This window comes from Vulpes lagopus, chromosome 8 (genome assembly GCF_018345385.1).
Source record: "Vulpes lagopus strain Blue_001 chromosome 8, ASM1834538v1, whole genome shotgun sequence".
Classification (NCBI taxonomy): Eukaryota; Metazoa; Chordata; class Mammalia; order Carnivora; family Canidae; genus Vulpes; species Vulpes lagopus.
In genome coordinates this window covers 39,113,216-39,130,102 of record NC_054831.1, presented here as the reverse complement: position 1 = coordinate 39,130,102, position 16,887 = coordinate 39,113,216, and the positions used below count along the sequence as shown (strand labels likewise).

Genomic DNA, 16,887 nt, shown 5'->3' with positions numbered 1-16,887 from the left:
GAGGAGTGGGGAGTTGTGGATCATGGACACATCCTAGTAGGGGATGAAGACCAACCACCAGTTTAGAGGTCAGTAGCTTTCCAGAGTCAGGACCAGGGCCCTGTCTCCCGATCTCAAATCTAGTGCTGTCCCCACATCCTCACTGTACCTGCCAGGATTGTGAGGCCTAAGGGAAAGATGATCCTAGTTAAGACAATTTAAAAAAAAAAAAAAGGAGAAGAAGGAGGGAAACCAAGTGTACTTCCTTCTTAGTGGGGAGGCTTCTCCAGCCAGAGCTCTGCTTGTGGCTCCTGTGGGACGGGAAGCATTGCTGGGCTTTCAGAGGACAGCCACCATTCAGGTCATTTCCATCACTGTCCCCTTGCCATGGGGCTGGTTACCTGCCCTCTTTTCCCTGCGCTGGGGTTGCTCCCTTGGTGTAAGTATTGCTGCTGTTCAGGAGGGAACGGGAGCAGAGCACCAGCTGGGCCAGCCTGGGGTAGAGCTGGAAAAAGGGAATCTGGAGCCAGATGTGACCCAAGGCAGCCGTTTCCCGCCCTCGGCCTCAGTTTCCTAGCCTGGTATTGGCACCTGCTCGACAGGTCCAGTGTAAGAATCCCACGAGCCAAACAATGATCGTGAAGAGCTCTGTGGCCAAAGGCACAATGGGATTTCCTCCCGGTAGAGGGTCACCTGCTTGGCCTCCTGAGAAAGGCCAGCAAGTGACACCCACAAGCACTCTGGGGATGCCGGCTCGTCTCGGGGAGTCTCCTGGCTGGCTCCCCGCAGCAGGGCCCCCCTCCCTGGCCTGGGGCTTGGGGTAGCCAGCAGCCTGTGCCAGCTCGAGTGAACAAAGAGTCTTGTGACAGGCTGCCAATTACCCTCCGCTTCTGAGCCAGCAAGTCTCCTGTTCCTCCGCCGCCGAGCCCAGGGCCCCCGGAGCCACGCCTCAGTCAAAAGCACACCAAGATGTTCAAGATGTTCAGCGAGTGGGACAGCGGCCCCCGCCAAGGGCAATTTACTCCCCACTCACACGTTGAGCTCGACTTGCCAGCAAAGTGCTGGAGGACCGCCCCGGGCCCACCGGGCCCAGTGGCCCGAGGAGAAGCCCTGGCCCGTAGCATCTGCCGCCCCTGGGGGAACTACTCCCACCAGGCCGGTGCGGGCTGTCCCCAGGGAGTCCCCGCATGCAGAGCTGGCTGCTCCCCAGTTGGCTGGTAGGACCCGGCTCCAGCTCAGCACTGCCTGAGATTAATACTAGTGTCTGCAATCGTTTCTTGGGCAAGATGTTCTCCCAGGAAACATGCGCTCTGGCACTCTCTCATTCTCTGATTTTAAAACATCTTAAGCGTGGTGATTCAGCTAAGTTTGTGCACAATAAAATGGCCCCAAGGATCAGAGGGACCTCTGGGACAATGCGTGTCTTAGTAGTACCTGGGTGCGCCAGTGGACAGGGGGTCCGTGTGCAGGAACCTCCTTACTCGTTTCACCTTACAATGGACGTTCACCCAAACTTTAGAGAGTAGATACGAGGGCTTCTGGGACCCTGTTCATATGTCGTTTCTTGATCCTGCACTGGCTCCGTGACAGAATGCCAAGCCTCTTTGCTTTTGCCACTGACTGGGGAGTGTGCCCGTCCCTGAGGGCAGTGAGTGAGGCAGGTGCCAGCTGCCTGCCAGCTCAACCAGGGGAGCCCAGCAGGCCTCAGCACCAATGAAGGTAGGCCTTGCAGCCAGACCATCCCCCCGATCCAACCTCTTAAGCTTATTTTAAGTTAGAAAGGGGATTGACAATGGAGCATGACGTTTTTACTTATTTTTTATTTTTTTAAAGATCTTTAATTTATTTATTCATGAGAGACACAGAGAGAGAGAGAGAGGCAGAGACACAGGCAGAGGGAGAAGCAGGCTCCATGCAGGGAGCCCTGAGTGGGACTCCATCCAGGGACTCCAAGGATCATGCCCTGGGCTGAAGGCGGTGCTAAACCGCTGAGCCCCCCGGGGTGCCCACATGATGTTTTTATAATGTTTAAAAAATGTAAACATAACATAGATAAATAAAAATGCACAGACCATAAATGTATGACTGGTTGGATTTCACACAGACCACACCCAAAGGCACCTGCCACAACTGATCTTTCTCTTATTTTTGCTGATGCTCAGCTAACGAGGAGTTTGCATGCTTTCCATGCACATATGCACCTTTTCTTCCTGAGCACACAGCTTTCTGAACTAGATGGGTTTTGCTCCCTGAGACTTGTCATTGTGGACACGCTAGGCCAGATGGGACTAACAAGGGAAACTCTGACTCTGGGTTGGGGTGGTCAGAGCATTGCTGTTGGAATGCAAGGTGGCCGAGAGTCCTTCCAGGAGAATGCAGAGCTTCTCCCAGCCTGGAAGGCCCCCTTGGAAATGGTGACCTTGTGCTAAAACCAGGAAAGGATGGAGTGCACGGAGTAGATGACAGCGTGACAGAGAGAGAGCTAGTGAATTAGGTCTAGAGAGAAAGCTCATCTCTCCCCAGCAGGGCTGTAACCTCAGGGAGACACAGCCCACCCACTGAGGACAGCCTGCAGCACGACAAAAGCTTGGCAACTGGGAGCTGATGCAAGTCATGGACATGTCCCTCCACCCCCACCCCCACTTCCTCCTGAAAGCCCTCCGCCTCTGCCCTCCACGCACAATCACGGCTTCCTCCTCTGTAACCTGGATGCAATGCTTCTGATAAATGCTAATTAATCGACCAAACACGGACCAGGCACTGCTGTGGTTCCCATGGTGAACAAGACTGACCGCGGAGCTGATGGGGGTATGGGGCGCCCACAGATGCTTATGACCACAGGGAATTGGGGTCCAGGGTTCACAGCATGCTTCTTGGAGGAGACTGCATAGTCTTTCAGTAGGACTCAGTGCAGGGAGAGCAACTGGTAGGATACAGTCTGGCGAGAGTGTGAAAAAGTCCAGGGAAGGGAGAGCTTGGGCATGTGCCAGGAACAAAGGGACTTCAGTAAGAGAGTCTCCGGGAGAACTGAGGGAGCTTGGCCACCCCGCCCTGGGGCCACAGAGGGCTGGGACCAGAGAAGAGAGGCCCTTGCCCGAAACCAGGTTGAGCTTTATCCCACAGCCAAGGGAAAGTCCTCCAAGGCAGGTAGGCAAAGGGCATGACACGATCTGCTTATGTTCCAAACAGATCATTTTGGGCTCTTTTGGATATGTTCTTAATGCACGAGGTCTGCTGCTCCCTGTAAGCTCTTTGTGGGGATGGCACCAGAGCCTCCCCCTCACCCGGGGCAGCGCTCAGCAGCCTTAGCGGAGGCCCGCTGGGGGCTGCGCAGCATTGCACACGTAACCCACCCACTCACTGACTCTAGGCAACCTATTAAGATCAGCAGTCTTCACTCCATTTTTGGCATAAATTCCAGCTGAGAAGGCATGCGGATGCTTCCCTTGTCTCTTGAAAACCTTAAAAGATTTCATTTTCCTCTAAAAAGACTAGAGTTAAAAAAAAGAAATGTTCTCGGAAATTTTGGAAACATGCTTGCTCTGCCCATTGCTTATTTTTTTTAAACCTATCTTTCAATTTTTTAAAGATTCTGTAACATTTAACAGATACAAAGTAATAGATATAAGATTGAGGCATAATAATAAAATGAACACCATGAACCCACCACAGGGCCTAAGAACAAGACTGTCACCAAGGTCATCAAGAAGGTCACCAGTGTCACCAAGATCACAAGAACAAGAGTGTCACTCCCTGAATCCATCTGCCTGCCTCTTCCTTAACCCTGGGATAACGACTTTCCTAAATTTTCTCTTTATCAGCTCCTTGCTTTTTTATTTACAGTTTTATAATATGAAATTTACTTTTGAATGATTTGAACTTCATAAAATATCGTACTCTATGTTAGCTTTCCTGAGACTTTTTTGATTCAACATTTCTTCTAAGATTCATCCTTACTTTTGTATGTTGCTAACAGTCATCCATTTTTACTGCTGTATAATATTTCATAGGGTGATCTCATCATGATTTATTTATCTGTTCTCCCATGATGGACATTTCAGTTGTTACTCAGTTTTGTCTATTCTGAACTGTGCTGCTGTGAAAATTCTTCCAGATGCCTCTTGGCACCCTGGCACAAGAGAAAGAGCGATCCTAGAGCATGTACCTAGGAAAAGCTTGCCAAGCCTCCAAATTGTTTGCTAAGTGGCCATACCATTTTACATCCTAGGAGAGTTCACTGGAGGATTGATTGAGATGGAATGGCATTGCGGTACTCATTCAGTGATCTGCTTGGTAGGATGGGATTGTCATCTTATTTGCCACTTATATCTCCTCTGAAGATATTTGTTTGTGACTTTGGCCCATTTTATTATTGGATGGTATGACTATTTTTTTTTAAGGTTTTATCTATTTGAGAGAGAGAGCACGAGAGAGGGTAGAGACAGAGGGTGAGGGAGAAGCAGACTCCCTGCTGAGCAGGGAGCCTGATGTGGGGCTGGATCCCAGGATCCTGAGATCATGACCTGAACAGAAGGCAGACACTTAACCAACTGAGCCACCCAGGTGACCAATATGACTATTTCTTGTTGATTTTTTATTGTTCTTTAGAATTACTCCTTTATTAATTACATATATTCTAAAAACCAATTCCCAGCTTGTGAAAAAAACTCTCTCTCTGGAATAATATAGATTTACAAAGTTGCAAAGATAGTACAGAGAATTACCATCTACTCTTAACTCAGTTTTCCCTAATGCTCACATTTTATATCACCAAGGGGATTTCTCACAACAAAGAAACACCACAAACATTGGTATATGTTACTGTTAACTAAACTCTTGGCTTTCTTTGAATTTCACCAGTTTTTCCAGCAATGTCTTTTTGCAATTTCAGGAGCCAATGTAGGATACCACTGTGCATTTCATATGTATTGCCTTAATTCCCTTTATGTTGTATTTTGATGAATAGAATTCTTAATTTTAATGCAGTTGCATTTTTCATTTATAATTAGTACTTGGGGGAACTTGTTTAAGATCTTCCTGTGTCTATATCATTATGATGCTCTTCTATATTTAAGTTTTGCCTTTCATATTACAGTCTTTCTTCCATCAGGACTGATCTTTGTGCATGATGTAGGATAGACATCAATTCCATTTTTGACCTATAATAGTAGCTGCATAAAGAGACCTTATATTTAATATGAAAGTCCCTCTGCTTTTTTCTTCTTCAAGAATTCTTTGTGTCTTCTAAGTTCTTTACCTTTACATAAAATTTTAGATTCAGCTTGCTAAATTCCTTGGATAAGCCTGCTGCAATTTGGCTTGCAATTGCATTAAGATTATTCAGAGAGCATTGACATCTTCATAATATTCCATTACAATGGCAGTATCTGCTATCCATGAACTTCATGTTTTCTTTAAGATTTTATTTATTTAAAAAAAGATTTTATTTATTTATTCATAAGAGATACACAGAGAAAGGCAGAGACACACAGAGGCAGAAGCAGGCTCCTCGTGGGGAGCCCAATATGGGACTCAATCCCAGAACCAGGATCACACCCTGAGCCAAAGGCAGATGCTCAACCACTGAGCATGGTGTCCAGGCGTCCCTGAACTTCATGTTTTCTACATTGATTCTGGTCTTTAAAAATAAATCTCCAGTCCTCCCTTTTGCAACCACTGCTAAAGCACCAGTGGCCAAAAAAGAAGTTCAATTTCTTTGTGACTTCTGACCAGAGTAAGAACCATAAAGGCCATTTCAATGCCCCTTCCCACATTGGCAGCAAGATTTTGTCTCCCCTCTTTCCAAAGAGCTGAGACAAAAGTACAGTGTTGAATCCATACCTATCCGAAGGGACGATGGCATTCAGGTTGTTGCAGGACACCATAAAGGTCAGCAAATTGGCGACATAGTCTAGGTTTATAAGAGCTATGTCATTGGAACATCTGGGTGGCTCAGCGGTTAAGCATCTGCCTTTGGCTCAAGGCGTGATCCTGATCCCAGCATCAAGTCCCACATTAGGCTCCCTGCATGGAGCCTGCTTCTCCCTCTGCCTATGTCTCTGCCTCTCTCTGTGTGTGTCTCATGAATAAATAAATAAAATCTTAAAAAAAAATAAAAAAGAGCTATGTCATCTACACTGAACAAGTGTAGAAGGAGAAGAGTAATGGCACAGCTGTCCATGTAGCATTCATCCTAGCAAGGTTGTTAATACTAGACCAAAACCAGACAAAAACCCCCAAAAGATCCTTGAACATAAAGTCAAATCTTGCCAACAGGAAATGAAAAGAGCAAATATAAGGAAGAAACAATTGAGAAGATGCACAAATAAAGTAATCCTGTACTTTCATTAAAAATTGCTAAAATGATGCACCTGGGTGGCTCAGTCAGTTAAGCAGCTGCCCTCCGCTCAGGTCGTGATTTCCAGTCTTGGGATCAAGCCCTGTGTCAGGCTTCCTGCACAGTGCAGAGTCTGCTTCTCTCTATCCTCCTGACCCTCTCCATCTGCCCCTCTCCCCGCTCATGCTTTCTCTCTTTCAAAAATACATAAATAAAATCTCTTTAAAAAATTGCTAAAATGAAGGTCACTTAGGTGGTTCAATTGGTTAAGTGTCTAATTCTCAGTTTCAGCTCAGGTAATGATTACAAGGTTGTGAGCTGAAGCCCCAAGACCCGCTCCATGCTCAGAGGTGAGTCTGCTTCCCCTTTCACTCCTTCTGCCCCTCCTCCACTGGCATATACTCTCTCTATAAAATAAATAAATCTTTAAAAACACTAAAATGAATAAATAAAATAAATGTTTCAATGTTTTTTACTTTTTTCTCTAAAAGAAAAAGTTTGTTTTTGTTAGATTTATTACTACATAGTTGATGCTTTTGCTGATACTGTAAATAATATATATTTATATTTTCTAAGTTTATTGCTAATGCCTAGAAATCCAACTGTTTTTTTTAATTCTTTAAATTGAGAAAATTCACAAATCGTAGAAGTTGTCCTTTTAAAAGTGTACAATCTAGTGTGTTCACAAAGTTGTGCAGCCATCACCACTACCTAATTCCAGAACATTTTCATCTCCTCAAAAAGAACTCCTGTACCTATGAATAATCAATCCCCAATTCTCCTTCCCCAGATAGCAACTAATTTACTTTTTATCTCTATGGATTTGCCTATCCTGGACACTTTGTATAAACGGAATCATATAATATGCAGTCTCGTGTGACTGGCTCTTTGCACTTTATATTTTCAAGGTTCACCTACATTTAGGATGTATCAATATATCATTTCTTTTTACAGTTAAATAATATTCCATTGTATGGATGTCCCATACTTTGTTTATCCGTTCGTCAGCTGATTGGCCTGTAAAGGGTTTCTGCTTTGGCTATTATGAATAATGCTGCTGTGAATCTTCATGTACAAATTTCTGTGACATATGTGTTCAATTTTTCTGGATAAATTCTGAGGAATTGAATTGCTGGGTCATATGGTAACTCCACGTATAACTTTTAAAGGAACCATCAAACTGTTTTTCAAAACAGCGGCACCGTTTTTATATTCCCACAAGAAGTATATTTCTCACATCCTTGTCACCATTTGTTATTGTCTGTCTTTTTAAATTATAGCCAATCTAGTGGGTGTGAAGTGCTATCATTGTGGTTTTGATACACATTACTCTAATGACTAATGCTGTTGAGCACCTTTTCACATGTTTATTGGTCATTTGTATATCTTTTTCAGAGAAATGTGTTTTCATATCCTTTGCCCATTTTTAAATTGGGTTATGTGTCTTTTTATTGTTGAGTTGTGAAAGTTCTTTATATATTCTGGATATAAGTTCTTTATCAGATGTACAATTTTCAAATACCTGTCCTCTATTCTATAGGTTGTCTTTTTACTTTTTGGTAGTGAAGCACAGACGTTTTTAACTGTGATGTAGTTCAATTTATCTGTTTGTTTCTTTTGTCACCTGTGCTTTTTAATGGTGATAGACCAGATGCATCTCCCTTAAAATCAGGAACATGAGTGTATGATTGATTAAGTGCTTCATCTCTCCCTGGGCCAATCATATTGCTCCCACCTCCATTGACTGTAGTGATAGCTTCCAGAAAGGACTTGTGACCCAAGCCAGGTCAACGGGATCTGTCCAACTGAACCTGGGACAGAATAGCCTATTTTTCTCCTGTTTGACTGGAAAAATACAAAAATTCACCAAGAACTAACAACCTCAGGCCCCCCACAGAGTGAAGAAGCCTATTTGCAGGAATGGCAAAATATATTGCTTCTTCTCTCTTCCTTGACCTCGTGAAAATTCAGTTTTCTTGCTGGAAAAATTGGAATAATTCCTACTTCATGGGTTGCTACAAATATTAAATAAAATAACAATTACAAAATTTTTAACCCAGTGACTCACTAAATACTCCCTGTCAGTTTTGTTATTATTAATGTCACAAATAAGATGATTCCACATTTGCACATTTTCCTCCTTTCTCTCACCTGGTTTTCCCACCTCTCTCCCCACTGTGACCCCTCTCGCCAACCTCCACCCGTGGAGATTGTGGAAGGATTGGTTTCCCCTCTAACTTGCTAACTTAAGAAAGGGCAATTATGATCCCTATTCTGCATATCAGGAGATATAAAATGTGCACAATTCAACATTTGTCAGTGACTTTGAGCACTATAGTTTTGAGGGCATAGTGTAGATTTCATTTGCACTGACAATTTCCATCTGCTAAGGATTTGTTTTCAGAATGCCAATTCCAGCTTATATGTTTTAAAAATGTTAGTTTTTAAATTGTGGTAAAAATATACACCAAATTTACCATCCTGGCCATTTTTAAGCACAGCGTTTCCACCAGCAGGAAGTATATTCACATGATTGTGCCATGTGAATCATCACCATCCATGTCCAGAACTTTCCATCTTGCCAAACTGAAACTTTGTCCCCATGAAACACTCCCCTCCCCCATGCCCCTCCCACCACCAGCCCCTGGGCATCATCATTCTATTCTTTGTCTCTATGAACTGACTACTGTAGGTTCCTCATGTAAGTAGAATCATACAGTATTTGTCTTTGGGTGATTGGCTTATTTCACTTAGTGTCATGTCCTCAAGGTTCATCCATGTTGTAGAACATGCCAGAACTTTGCTCCTTTTTAAGGCTAAATAACGTTCCATTGTATGGATAGACCACACTTTGTTCATCTATTCATCTATGGACATTTGAGTTGTTTCCATTCTTGGTTATTGTGAGTAATCCTGCTATAAATGTGAGTTTATAGATATCTCTTGGTGACTCCACTCTCAATTCTTTTGAGTATATACCCAATGGCTCATTTGATTTTTAAGAAAGAAAGAAGTTCTGGAGTTCCAACAGGAGCCCTCTCTAATATTATTACCCCATGTTATTATTGTCAGAAAAGACTGTGGCTCTGGAAAGCTGGCCACTTGCCTGTGTTCCACACAAGTCATGAAAGAAGATGTATCTACAATGTGGCCCAACACCTTCTAAGCCCATGTTCTTTCCACTGTAATGTGCCATCTCCCTTCCCAAGCAGAAAATTATTGGGAATAATCAATGGGTTCCCCAAAATGATGTGCTAAAACATAAACCCACAAAACCCATCACTTTCTAATGCATGAGGGTGACATAGAAAACATAGTGAAAGAGGAAATTCCATTCACAGAAGCTTTGAAAAACATGCTTGGAAATTAATCTGGTGTTGCAATTTTAGGATCTATTGAAGAAAATTATAAAATTTTCTGGGAGAAACAAAGAATTGAAATTTGGGGTTTGGAACTCTGTTTCAGGTTAGGAAGATTCAGAATGATAAAGATCATAAAGCTTGAGCAGTTCATTACAGAGTTGAAAAATGAATTAAAATGTTCATGACAATTATATTAAAAATCCACCTGGACAAATACATAGGCTAGAGTATTGCACTGGGGGAAGAAAATAGCTCAGGAGAAAGTAGTTCAGGAGAAATCACTTCCTAGATAATTATAAAATATATTTTCAAATGACAATAGGGCTATATGACATTGGTTTAAGAACAGGAAAAAAATAGTCAATAAAATAAAGCATAGATTCCAAGTATATGCCTTAACTTCATGAGAGCTACTCCCAGGATTAACCTGGAATAAGAAAAAAATGGAGAAGAAAGGAAGAAAGTAACTTTGATAAATATCATTGAAGAAACTGGTGACAATAGTATCTAATATGTAATGAGTATTAACTCTGTGCTAGGGGTTATTCTAAGTGGGAGAACTTAACAACTTCATGAAGCAGGTTCTATTATTGTCCCAATTGCATGGATGAAGAAACTGAGTTAACAAAGAGCCTCTATACACCTGCCCAAAGCCACAGAGCAGCTTAAATGGCAGAACCAGGTCAAACAGTCTCAGGTCAGTCCTCCCGATCCCCTGCTGTTGCTCCTCTCAGATTACAAAGCCAGAGCTTTCACCTAATTGCTCAAATACTTATGCTTTAAAAGCCCAGCTTAAAAAAAAAAAAAAAGAAAACTTTAAAAAATACTTAAATATCTACCTCAAAAGCAGAAGGAAGTAAATACGTTGTCAGTTAAAAAAAAAAGAAATGTGACGAATGAATTTTTAAATATCAATATAGAAATAAAATTTTGCTACAAAGAAAAAAATTGAAATTGGATAAGAGATCATGAAAAAGCTATGCTCCATCACCAGGATAACTGAAATCAGATGACTGACAGTAGCAAGTGTAGATGAGGGTAGGGAATAACTGGAACCCCCACACATTGTTCAGGGAGAGTGTAAATCTATTCATGCATGTGGAATATGATCCAGCACAGAATGAGCACATAAATCCCTCCTAAAATGTGTCCAAGACACAGCATCTTTATTTGCAGTGGCCAAGAATATTTTCAATAGCTTTAGTTACAATAGTCAAAAAACTAGAATGATCCAAATGTCCATCAACAGAGGAGTGCTCAGTGAACCATGATATATTCATAGGATAGGGTAGTACTCAGGGAGAAAAAGGAAGGAATCACTAACATGCAGCAGCATGGATGACGCTCTAGATATTTAGTTGAGTACAAGAAGTAAGACTCTGAAGAGTAAGTACAGGGTGATTGCCTTTATATGACATGCAAGAAGAGGCAAAGCAAATCAGAGTCTAAAAATAAATCTAAGGGGCAGCCCGGGTGGCTCCGCGGTTTAGCACCGCCTTCCACCCAGGGTGTGATCCTGGAGACCTGGGATCAAGTCCCGCGTTGGGCTCCCTGCATGGAGCCTGCTTCTCTCTCTGCTTATGTCTCCGCCTCTCTCTCTGTGTCTCTCATGAATAAATAAATAAAATCTTAAAAAAAAAATGAAAAAGCTGACAGATATTCAGAAAAATCACAGATTAAAAAAAATAAAAATAATCTAAGCAGTTACTCTGGGGAGTATTTTTTGTTGTTGTAGTTTTAAAGATTTTATTTATTTATTCATGAGAGACATAGAGAGAGAGAGAGAGGCAGAGACATAGACAGAGGGAGAAGCAGGCTCCCTGAAGGGAGCCCGATGTGGGACTCCATCCAGGGACTCCGGGATCACGCCCTAAGCCAAAGGCAGACGCTCAACAGCTGAGCCACCCAGGTGTCCCAAGGAGTGGGTATTTGGTAGGACACCCAAAGGAACTTTTTAGGGTACTGGAAATGTTCTGTCTTGATCTGGATTATGGTTACACAAGTTTACCTCACAGTTCGCTGAACCACACACTTAAGACCTGTGCCATTTATGTAAGTTACAGCTCTATATAAAGTAAAGCCAGTAAACCAACAAAAATGTTAAGCTGAATGTGAGGGACAGAATTTTTTTTTAATTCATTCAACAAACGTTTGCAATGTACCTCTTGTGTACTGGCTGCTGAAGACACCTCACTGACTGAATAGGACCACCATCTAGGAGCTTGAATCCTGCAGGGGACACAGACAAGCAAATAAATACAGAACCTCATAAAGCATGATTGAGTTGGGAACAGGTGTCATGGTGCACATAGTATGCATAGGATGCTAAGCTGGTTTGGGGAAATTGGGGGAATTTTGGCAGGAGAGAAGAGGTTTATGCTAAGTCTTAATAGACAAGTAAAACCACTGGGTACATGAGTGGCTCAGTTGGATTGAGCAAAAGACTCTTTGGTTTCGGGTCAGGTTATGATCTCAGGGTCGTGGCATTGAGCCCCGCATTGGGCTCCATACTCAGTGCAGTCTGCTTGGGATTCTTTCCCTCTTCTTCTCCCTTCTCATCTCCTCCTCCCCTCATGCATTCTCTCTCCAACAAACAAGTAAATAAAATCTTAAAAAAAAAAAAAAAAGATGACTAGAACCACAGTGGGATATAACCTTATACCCATTAGGATGGCTGCTGTAAAAGCAAACAAATAAACACTAGAAAATAAAAAGTATTGGTGAGGATGTGAAAAGACCGGAATCCTTGTGTACTCTTGGTGGGAACGTAAAATGGTGCAGCCCTATGGAAAGCCATGGGGAGGTTCCTCAAAAAATTGAAAATAGAAATACAATACAATCCAGCAATTCTCCTTTTGGGTATATAACCAAAAGAATTGAAAGCAGGGTCTTGAAGAGGTATTTGTACAGCGACATTCATAGCAACATGATTCACCACAACCGAGGTGGAAGCAACTCAAGTGTTCACAGATGAACAGCCCAACCAATGGCAGTACATCCATGCAATGCAAAATTATTCGATCGTAAAAAGGAAGGAAATTCCGACACAAGCTACAACGTGAATAAGCCTTGAGGACATCACACTTGGTGAAATGACAAATATTGTATGATTTGTACCTATCTGAGGTGCCTCGAGTAGTCACTGGCACAGAGACAGAAGGCAGGAGGGTGGTTAACAGGGGCTGTGGGGGGAGAGAGGAGGAGTTGTTTTTAAGAGACATGGAATTTCAGGTTCGCAGGATGAAGAGTTCTGGAGATTGGCTACACAACAACAGGAATATACTTAACGCTTTAAAAAAAAAAGATTTTACTTATTTGAGAGAGAGAATGAGCAGTGGGGAGGAGCAGAGAGAGAGAGAGAGAGGGATGCAGACTCCAGCTGAGCAGGAAGCCTGATGCTGGGCTTGATTCCAGGACCTAGAGATCATGACCTGAGCGGAAGGCAGACCCTTAACTGCCTGAGCCACCCAGGCGCCCCCGGGAATGTACTTCGCACTCTTGAACTGTGCATTTAGAAGTCTTCAAGATGGTAAACTCTACATTATGTGTATTTCACTACATTGAAAAAAAAATGGATAATTTCTTGGCAGAAAAGGGCACACGTAAGTTTAAAAACTTGAAAGAGCCTGGTGTCTTCAAGGAACGGTGACATGTTGAATGTGTCCCAAGGACACAAGTGATGGATGGTGGCAGGTGATCCCATGTAACGCAGTTAAGACTAGATCATGAAGGGCCTGGACCATCATGTAAGCAGTTTGGGCTTGAACTGATCAGAACCATCGAGAGCTCCCAGAGGAGACTGTGGCGCAAAGCACTTCTACCTTGTGAAATCCACGGCCATTAACTACGCCTGTCCCTCCCCACCCCACCCCCGCCCGCCCCTGCAGATGGTAAGCTCCCCAAGGGCAGGCTCTCCACCTGCTCCTCTACCACCATGTCTCCAGCACAATAATTGGCACACAGCAGGCGCACAAACATAGGTTTGACAGAGCAAATCATGTATTTGGCATTTTAGAAAACAGAACAAAAGCTGAAGCTGGAGGACACAGACCATTCAGTAGACTTTGCAGCCATCCAGGTTTGGGGAATTCGGGAAGGATGCAAGGGTGCAGTGGCAGAGGGAGGGATGCACATTTCCCAAGTAAGGCTGAAGGCCTTGGCGGTGGATTTGATGTGGAGCGTGCGAGACAGGTGGAAGGTGAGGAGGCTTCCAGACGTTCATCCCATGTGTCCTGGACCAGGTGGCGGCACACAGAAGGAACACACAGGCCTGGAACTAGAGGGGACCCTCCTTCAGTCCTTTGTAGCCAGAGCCAAGAGCAGGACCAGACACATGGCAGGTGCTGAATAAATGTTGGGAGAGGAAAGAGAGGAGGAGGCAAGAAAGGGCTGGAAGGGAGAGCCTCAGGGCAACGGGGTCTGGTCACAGACCTGGAAGTCGTCAGCAGGCAGGTGGCACTTGAAGAGGACAAGGTTGCGGGTGGGGAGCTCGGGGCACTGAGGTCACAGGACAAAGTCCTGAGGAGACCATGTTTTCAGGGGCTGGAGGAGGAGGAAGGGGGATCACTGCAGATGGAGAACCACGGGGCGCAGGGGGGTTGAGGGCCCGGGATCTGGAGGGCAGGTCATCAGCCACCCAGCAAGACGGGATCCTGCAAGTACTGGGCTTACATGGGGTGGAAGGGGACAGAAAGGGAAGGGGTGGGGGCGCAACGACACCGGATTCTCTCGGGAAAGTAGCAGTCTGCGGAGATCAAGCATTTAAGGCAGTAGCTGAGGGACCCACGGAATAGGACGGCTGACGGACTGTGGGACATTTCAGGTGGGACATTTTTAGGACTGGCCGGACCTGGGGCGCGTTCCAGCTGCCACGCAGGAGCCTGCGGGAGCAGGGACCCACGGGTGGGCGGGAGCCCGCGGGGTCAGGGGTGGGTGGGCAGGAGGACGGAGGACGGAGGCAGCTTGGACCATGAGCCTGTCTCCGTGGAACAGGACCCGCAGACGTCCGGAGTCATTCATGGGAGACTCGGGCAAAGGTATCTGTAAAGCCAATACCGGGACAGCAGAGAGGCCGTGCATTCCCCCGGAGAGCAGCCAGCGGGCAGGGCTTGCTCTCTGAAGCCATGCCTTGTCGCACACCGGTCCCAGCTGCGTCCCTCCACAGCCTGTGTCCCTCGGGATACCTCAAAGGGCAGGGATTTGCAGGGGAAAGCCTGTCTGGATGCAGGCGGCCAGAACTTTCCTGTTGGCCTGGCTGAGTCAAGCCTGTGTTCTGGGCAGGCAGACCTGAGTTTGAGTCCTGCCTGTGTCTTCAGTCACCAGCCATTGAATTAGAGCAAATTCCTCAACCCTCTGAAGTCACACTTTCCTTCCCTATAAAACAGGGCCAACGGACGCTCGTTGGCTCAGGTAGTGATCCCGGGGTACCGGGATCAAGTCCAATGTCAGGCTCCCTGCATGGAGCCTGCTTCTCCCTCTGCCTGTGTCTCTGCCTCTCTCTGTATCTCTCATGAATAAATAAAAACTTTTAAAAAGAGAGAAATCTTACCTTTAAAAAATATACAAATTAAAAAGAAATAAAACAGGGCCAACATGACAAAATTCAAATGTGTGCGGTGTATGACAAGATGCATATGTGTTTCATGAATGAAAGCTGCAGGACTTTTCTGACTTTCCAGGCAGGGGTGATGACCCTAACTGAGCTGGGCACACTTGTAGTTCACAGCACACTCAGCATATTGCCTCACAATATACGTCATGCCCAGGGCCCTGGGAGTTGGCTGTTATTAACACCATTATTGCTGATAACACGGGTTTCTAAATGTTTAGTCATGCCCAAGATTACCTGGCTAATAAGATGCCGAGCTAGGGGCCAGGTGACTTAGCTTTTCCCTCTATATGTAGTGACACCTTTAACAAAAACCTTTTTTCCTTCCAGCCATAGTGTTCAGGACACAGCTAGATCCTGTTGAATTAAAACAGGATCTCGAATGTTTGTGCAGGTTTTATTACATACAGATGTGCTTAGACTCCTTGGGTCCTCCTTCAGCATGCTCCCCACACTGGGAACAATCTTCTCGTCCAGCATCATGTCTCCACAATACACACAAAGTTCCTCGGGATAGGAGTCAGTGTTCCATCCTCGCATTCCTATCACTTAGCACAGCCTGGCACATGGTAGCTGTTCAATACACACTTGCTGAGTGGAGAAATGCATCCTGCTTTTGTTAACGGTGGCCCAGAAACTTTATCCTCTCCTCATAATGCATCTCCAGAAAGCCGTAGCTATTCTTCTAACCTCGTCTGTCAAGCTGGGGGCCACCTTTGTTTGCAAGTTATCTTCTCTTGTTGCTCATTGGATTCAATAAAGGTCATAGCAATTTGTTTGCTCACTAATCAGGTATTTCTAGGCAGCCACTAATTGTCAGGTACTGTGCTGTGTTGGAGATGTGGCCCTTGAAAGGTGGCTTGAGCAGTTGGGTAGGTTGTATACTGCACAATCTGAGGATGCACCATTCATAGACAGCCTTTCCCTAATGGATTGCTAAGTGCTCCAGGCTTGAGGACAGAGGAGCAGGTCAGACCTCCACCAGTCCAGGGAAATGTTTGATTCCATCAAATCTAGTGCTTAGGAGACTTAGTTGGGGGAGGGAGCAGGGCTCAAGTCCCTTGTAAATCACCCAACACTAGCTTTTGGGTACCAGGATGCCCCTGGGTAGATTCTTTCCCCTTAGCTCCCCACCAGGCACTAAATTTCAGCACCAGCCAAATTTTCCCAGATGGATTTCTAACCATTGAAATGGAGGTTTCTAATGGAAATCCTTGCAGCCCTTTACTTAGAGCCTCTCCGGTGGGCACTACTCTAATTATTCAATTGCCTAATTCCATTTATCTTTCATGATCCATTATGCACCACTGACAGGCTGCGTCTTCCTTAGCAGATACATAACCTAGTCTAATGGACTCTGGGTGAAACCAACCACATTGACTAAGGGATTTAGCTGGTACCTAATTCCCCTAAACTATTATTTTATAAATGAACAAGGCAGACAGACACATTTTCTGCTTTAGGATAAATATTTTATGAATTGCCCCTCTGCTATATCACATTATTAGTACATTATCCTTCATCCCTCCCCAAGGTTTGAAGGGCCTGGGCATACACTCAGGAGTACATTTGGGTGATTTTATTGAACAGGCTGCTTTTAA

General features: G+C 44.4%; 1 pseudogene; it reads left to right on the top strand.

Moving 5' to 3' along the window:
- Window positions 1-3,239: 3,239 nt before the first annotated feature.
- Window positions 3,240-6,308, top strand: LOC121497696 (annotated as a pseudogene).
- The last annotated feature ends 10,579 nt before the right edge of the window (window positions 6,309-16,887 follow it).